The sequence below is a fragment of the Chinchilla lanigera genome, unplaced genomic scaffold, assembly GCF_000276665.1.
Source record: "Chinchilla lanigera isolate Chin_1 unplaced genomic scaffold, ChiLan1.0 scaffold00054, whole genome shotgun sequence".
Taxonomy (NCBI): domain Eukaryota; kingdom Metazoa; phylum Chordata; class Mammalia; order Rodentia; family Chinchillidae; genus Chinchilla; species Chinchilla lanigera.
Genome location: NW_004955455.1, coordinates 702,690 through 709,203, shown reverse-complemented (window position 1 = coordinate 709,203; position 6,514 = coordinate 702,690).

The window sequence follows — 6,514 nt, the reverse complement described above, 5'->3', positions numbered from 1 at the left end:
CTCCCTCTGAGAGACTGGATAAAGGACATAGTGAGAGGAGTTGAAGACGCCTGTGTGTTCTGCTTGACAAGAGCCTTCAAGAACAACTTGGGGCCTTTCCCACTTGCCATGTTGCCCCACTTCACAATAACACTGAGAGTTAGTGCAAGTTAGAAGTCAGAAGTGCCTCCCTCAAGGCCATTATTTATAGCATTTCTCCAGGTTCAATGAACACAGGCCAGGCATGCCAATCCTGTGCCCCTGAGCTGAACCATGAGAGTATAAGTGGGTAAGCATGAATAATTGACAAGTATCTTAAGGTTTTTTGACAATCACTGCAATTCAGTGGTTATATAAAATCCCCCTTCCTACCCAGTCCCTGACAGTGTGCGTGTGATCAGTTCTGCTAATAATTACACAGTGATACTTCATGAAGTCAGAACTGAAGACATTATTATATAGCAACTGGTTGGTTGCCCGGCAGAGTAATAACAGTTGCCCATTATTGTAGCACACCTACAATAATGAATAACCAACATTTATTTGTTTACTCATTTATTTTTGTAGCTGGAGCAGCATCTCCTCTTTGGTTCAGTGAGAAATGAATGATCTGCCTGTTGAGAGCAGAGCTAAATCATTGTATCAGCTATTTATTGCCACAATAATGCTGCATAACAAGTATTCAGGAAAGCCTGGTGGTATACAACAATATATTTTTGTGCTCATGTGCCTGTGGTCACTGGTCCAGATGTCTGGCTTTGCTGTGCTGTTCTTGGTTGGTCTCTTTCACATCTCTGTGTGTACCTGTCGTGTAGCTGTTCTATTTGTCTCTTGCTTCAAGAAGAATTGTATGTTGGTTACAGTGGCACACTCTTGTAATCCTAGCTACTCAGGAGGCTCAGACAGGAGGATTACAAGTTTGAAGCAGGCCTATCAACTTAGTGATTACTTATTTCAAAATACAAAATAAAAAGGGCTGGAGGTGCAGCTCAGTCTATCTCTAATACAACAAGAATTTCCTGTTCAATGGCAAGCCTGCAATTACTTGAAAGCCTCTAGCAGCTGGAACCTTCAGGTGCTTCCTCAGTTTTTAGGCCAAGATGACAAGTTGGAGTGCAGCTCCAGACAGTGACTGGCATGTTGTGAGTGAGGCAGAGCCTGGCCATGCCATACTGGGTTAGAATCCCATCCAGGGAACTCTTTTTTCAGCACTCCATTTGGAATTGACTGGGACTTGCTCAGATATAGACCAGGGTCTGGGACTGTATGCTCAATCCTCTGGCACAGTGTCAGATCTGCATTGGTGTCTAAAGCCTTTTCCTGCCAAGTCTGCTCTTGTCTTTTATCTTTCACTGGCATATCCCTCTATGAACATCTTGCAACCCTACCTTTATCTATGCATCTGCTTCCTAGATGACTCAAAAGACCTGTAAAAGGGTTAGTCAGCTCCCAGCCAGTCTTCGATGGTCATAGTTCAGACGATGGGCTAAGCTGGTGAAGTCCCATGGGATGCTCATGAGCCAGCAAGGCTAAGCTGGTGAAGTCCCATGGGATGCTCATGAGCCAGCAAGGCAAGCTGGTTGGGGTCTCAAAATGAAGGCAGAGGCATAAGAGAACAAGCTGAAATGCACAAGCCCCTTGGCTTGTGTATAAAACAGTGTTCATGTTTCTGGGACAAAATACCTCACACTTATAACATAAAAGAGAAGAGGTTTATTTTGGTTTATGGTTTCAGATGATTCAGTTCGTGATCACCAGGCTCCAAGGAAGAAATTGTGTGGTTTCTAGGCCTGGCAGAGGACAACTACTCTCCTCTCCTCATGGCAGCCAGGAAGCAGAGAGAAGGGGAGGAGCAGAAAAGAGGAAAAAGTTGGAAAGAGGATACACCCTTCCTGGTTACATTCCCAATGACTTACTTCCTCCACCCAAGCCCCGCCTCCTAAAAGTATTCAGCTATGAACTCTCCAGTGGATCAACCCATTATGAGTACAGTGCCCTCATGATCCAGTCATCTTGTAAAAGCCCTGAGTATATAAGCCTTCTGCAGGACATTTTTGATCCAAACTATTAATAGCTTAGAAACGTACACTCTTTCTCCTTATTCTGTTGGTTTAGTCTCATGGGAGGGAAGTGCTCTGACTTTATGGTGAGAACTCCAAGGTCACATGACAAAGCAAGTGCATAGTGAGAGATGTGTTAGTGGGGCCATTGTTGTATTTTGTTATGCTCATTGGCATTGGAAGAACCAAGCCACTGAGCAGCACACCAGCTTCAGGGACACTGCTCATGCACTTTTCCCCCTAGAAAGCATTTTTCCTTAAACTTGAATACTGCGTCTTACCCAGCTTCTAGTAACGATCCTCAACTCTTTTCCCCTGGAAGTCTTTCCTAAGAACAGATGCTATCTCCACAATGCTCCTGGATTCTGTCCAGGCCAGAGCTGAGAGTCTTCAACATGCTGGCCAAATGCAGATTCTGAGGACTGCTGCCCAGCTCCAAAATGACCAGTAGTTTTGAAACATGGAAGTGAGCAAATAGTGAAATGCAATGAGAAACCTAAATTAGAGTCCTCTTATATAAAAATGGGAATCGCACTTGTACCTGCTTCATAACTTGTTCAAGAGAATTAAAGAAGATAGTACTCAGTGAACACTTGGTACATCCCTCATATCTTATGTGGGATCACGGACCTAAATGTAAAAGCTCAAACAAGAAACTGTTAGAAATAAAAGACAGGAGGCTCTCTCCCCCGACTCTTGTACAAGAGTACTGAACCCAGGGCCTCTGCACTGAGTTACAATCCTAGCCCTTTTGTTATTTATGTATTTTTTTTAATTTTAAGACAAAGTCTCACTAAGTCACTAAGTTACCAGGCTGGAGTTAAACCTGAGATCCTCCTGTCTCAGCCTCCCAGAGTGCTGGGATTTCAGGAATGCACCACTATGCCTGGCAGGAGAGTATATTGCTGACATTTTGAGAAGACAAAGATTTCTTAGAAAGGGTTTAGAAAAGGTGGATCATAAAAGAAAAAAATAATAAAGGTATTCATCAAAAATAAAAATATCTGTTCATCTAATTACACTTTTGTGAAAGTAAATAGGAAAACATATATTGCAAAACATATATCTGACACAGCACTTGCATCCAGAAACTACAAAGACCTCTTACAACTGTGTGATAGAAAGATAAGCAATCCAATAAAAAGACTTGAGGAGATATTTCATGCAGGAATATATGCAAATGGCCAATACACACTTGAAAAAGTGCTGAGCATCCGTCATTAGTCATGAGAGAAATGCCAATTGAAAGCGGAATGCGGCTCTACCACACACCCACCAGAGCAGCTAAAATTAAAAGGCCAACAACAGCAAATGTGGGTGTGTACATGAACGAGTTGGGGTTCTCCTCAGCTGCCCTTCGGAAGAGAAAATGGCACAAGTATATTGGGAAAAGTTTGGCAATTTCCCAAGAAGTTTTGTGAGTTCTCCCTGGACCCCACAGTTCACCTCCTAGATATCTATCAATGCAAAAGAACAAATGTCTGTTTAAAAAAAAAACCAAAACCTTGAACCTTGAATACTAACATTCACAGCAGCTGTCCCCATGAAAACCCAAATACTCATCTCCAGGAAATAGTTTAAAATTCTGTGGTCTATTTAGACAGGGAAATATTATTCACCAACCTAAAAAAAAGAACAACTGGTTCTTCCGATAACAGCTGAATCTCAAAAATATTTTGCTGAGTGAAAGATGCCCCACCCTAAGCTCACTGTGCTTGATCCCATTTGTATAAAAATCTAAGACAGGTGAGAATAACCTGGGATGATACAAGTCAGGGAAGTGGTTACTTGGGGCGCAAGGAATGATTTGACTGGGAAGAAACACGAGGGAACTTTCTGGAGGGATTAAAAATGCTCTGTATGACACACATTCATCAAATCACATTGACTAGCACACCTCAGATTTGAGTCCTTTAATAAAAATGCAAGATATTACTGTTATTATGATTGTCATTATTGTTTGCACACCATGGTCTCATCTTGTGGTCAGTAGACTGTAAGTGCCACAAAAGCAGAATTTTTGCTCCTGCGTGGCTCTGTGGTGTGTCACACAGCGCCTGGTACATGACTGATACTCGATGAACATTTATTGAATGAATTCTAAATGACTGAATGAGCATTTGAAGACGAAGAGAGCGGGATGGAATAAAAATTTCTGTCTTTCAAAACATGGAGCTGGAAGAGACACAGTCCCCATATTTACAGCCCGCAAGCATCTCTGTTCTGGTTTGCTGGACAAATGGGGGCTCACTTAACACTCCTGTCTGTGTATTTACAAGGCAGCCCGGAGGCTGCTTAGGAACTAATTCAGCCTCTCTAGGAAATCATTTGCCTTTAGAAAGGAAGATATAAATATTCCCCACTCGGCTGAGCAGAATGGCTCCACTGGGCTCCCAAACACGGTCCTTAAGAGCATCCTTTTACTTACACAGCACAGCTTGTAAGGTGAGATGGATCTGGGGCTGGGAGGACAGGCAAGTGACATGACTGAGGACCTAGGATGCACCACGCCCCATGGGGTGCTCTGCACATTATACCTGGTCTCCTTCATTCCTTCTGATGCTGCTGGCAGGGACCACTGTCTCCATTTCACAGAGCAGAAAAGTAGGGCTTGGAAATTGTGGCTCACCTGTCACAGGTGAGTAGCCCCTGGGACACTGAAGCCCGGGCTGCCCTGCCTGGTGAGGATGTGAACCTGGGTACATCCCAGCTCTGAGCTTATAAGAAGGATGTGAGCCCTTCCTTTTCTACAGGCCCAGGGTGGGGCCAGGATGACCACATCCTAAGGAACACAGCACAGGTGACTATTTCTTGGTCTCTCCCACATAGGAAGTGCTGGGACTGAGCAGAATCTCAGGGAAGTGCAGTGAGCAGGTGCCCCGCCAGTTTGGCACTGCTGCAGGGAACAGATGCTCATCCAACCTTTCCTACCACTGTGGCTGCTCCTGAATGTGCTCAGCGTTTCATACTTCCCATGTCTCCACTGCTGCGGAGCTAGCCTAGGCCATCTTCCTTCCTTACCTGGATGAGTAGCTTCTGAGCCGGTGCCTCTCCTTCTGGTCTTGCCCCGTTAGAATCTACTCTTCATTCTGCAGCCTTAGCAATCCTCACACTGCCAGAGAGGCCAAGTAGAGTTTTCTCAAAACCCTGGGTGAATCTAGGTGACTGCCTCTTCCTGACTTTCCCAGGAATGTCCCTGCTTTATCCTGTTCTCTAGGAGTACCCTTAATCTTTGGAGGGTGGGGGTTGTTCCCTTAAATGGCTCCCATCTTGCTCAGATTTAATGCGAGTACAGATACAACATTCTACAAGGCTTTAGATCATCTGCCCCGCTTACCTCTCTGACGTTGTCTTCTACTCTTTCCGTCTGGCTCACTCCACTCTAGTTCTACAAGCTTGTTCATCAGTCCTCAAATGCATCATTCGTGCTCCTGCCTCAGGCCCTTTGTACAGGCTGGTCCCTCTGCCTAGAATGTCATTCCCTGAATTATAGCTATTCCCAGACACTTTACTCTTTACAGATTTTTAGTTAAATATCTCTTTCTCAAGGGGGCTTTTCCCTACTTACTCTATCTCAAATGTCCTCTGCATCTTCACAATATCTTCCAGCCCTGTCTCCTGCTTCCTGTTTTTCTTTGCGTAGCTCACTGACTTTTCTTGCTCACATCTGCCCCTACTCCCAACTAGAATGTCAACTCCAAGTGAGCATGAAGGCTTCTTGGTGATAGTCATTGCTTTATCTCCGGAACCAGAGAGCTCTGGCACCTAGTAGGAATAAATTTCCTTAGGTCACCCATGCTGTGTTGGGTCTTGGGGGTCTCAGTTGGGCAGAAAGAGCAGTGGGTAAACAGAGAGGTGCAAGTCATGCTGCAAACATAACAGAGACAGGTCTGGAGTGCAGGAGCTATAGCTGAGCCCAAGCTCCACTTGGAAGTCTGAGGGAGCTGATGCTAGAAGGAAGCAATCAAGTAGGAAAGTAACAGGCAGGTGGAACAGGTGTGCGCCTCTGAGGTCAGGAATCATGTCCAGGATGTCTGGTTGATTGACAGGATGCACTACAAGTTCTTGTCCTATAAATGAATGCATGAATGAATGAATGGGCATTCCAGACAGAGATAAAAACATGAAAGAGAGACCAGCATGGGATTGGGGTGGGTCTAGCACAGAGGTCCAGAAAACAGGTGGGGAAACTTAAGATCCTAGATGTAGTCATGTACAAAAGTAACAATTATATTAACAGCCATAACGGTAGCAGCTGCAGCTGAGATTTGTGGGGTACCTGCAAAGTGCTAGCGGCAGATCGAAGTGCTTCCCGTGCATCCATTTATTTAATCTCACATCACCTTTTGCCATAGCTTTAGTCTTAATACAGCCTCTCTTGAAAATGAACCTGAGGCAAGGTGTAAATGTTCATCTGTTATTGAGGCTACAATCTCAGGGCAGTGAGACCAAGGGAGAAGGGAAGGGTAGAAAGA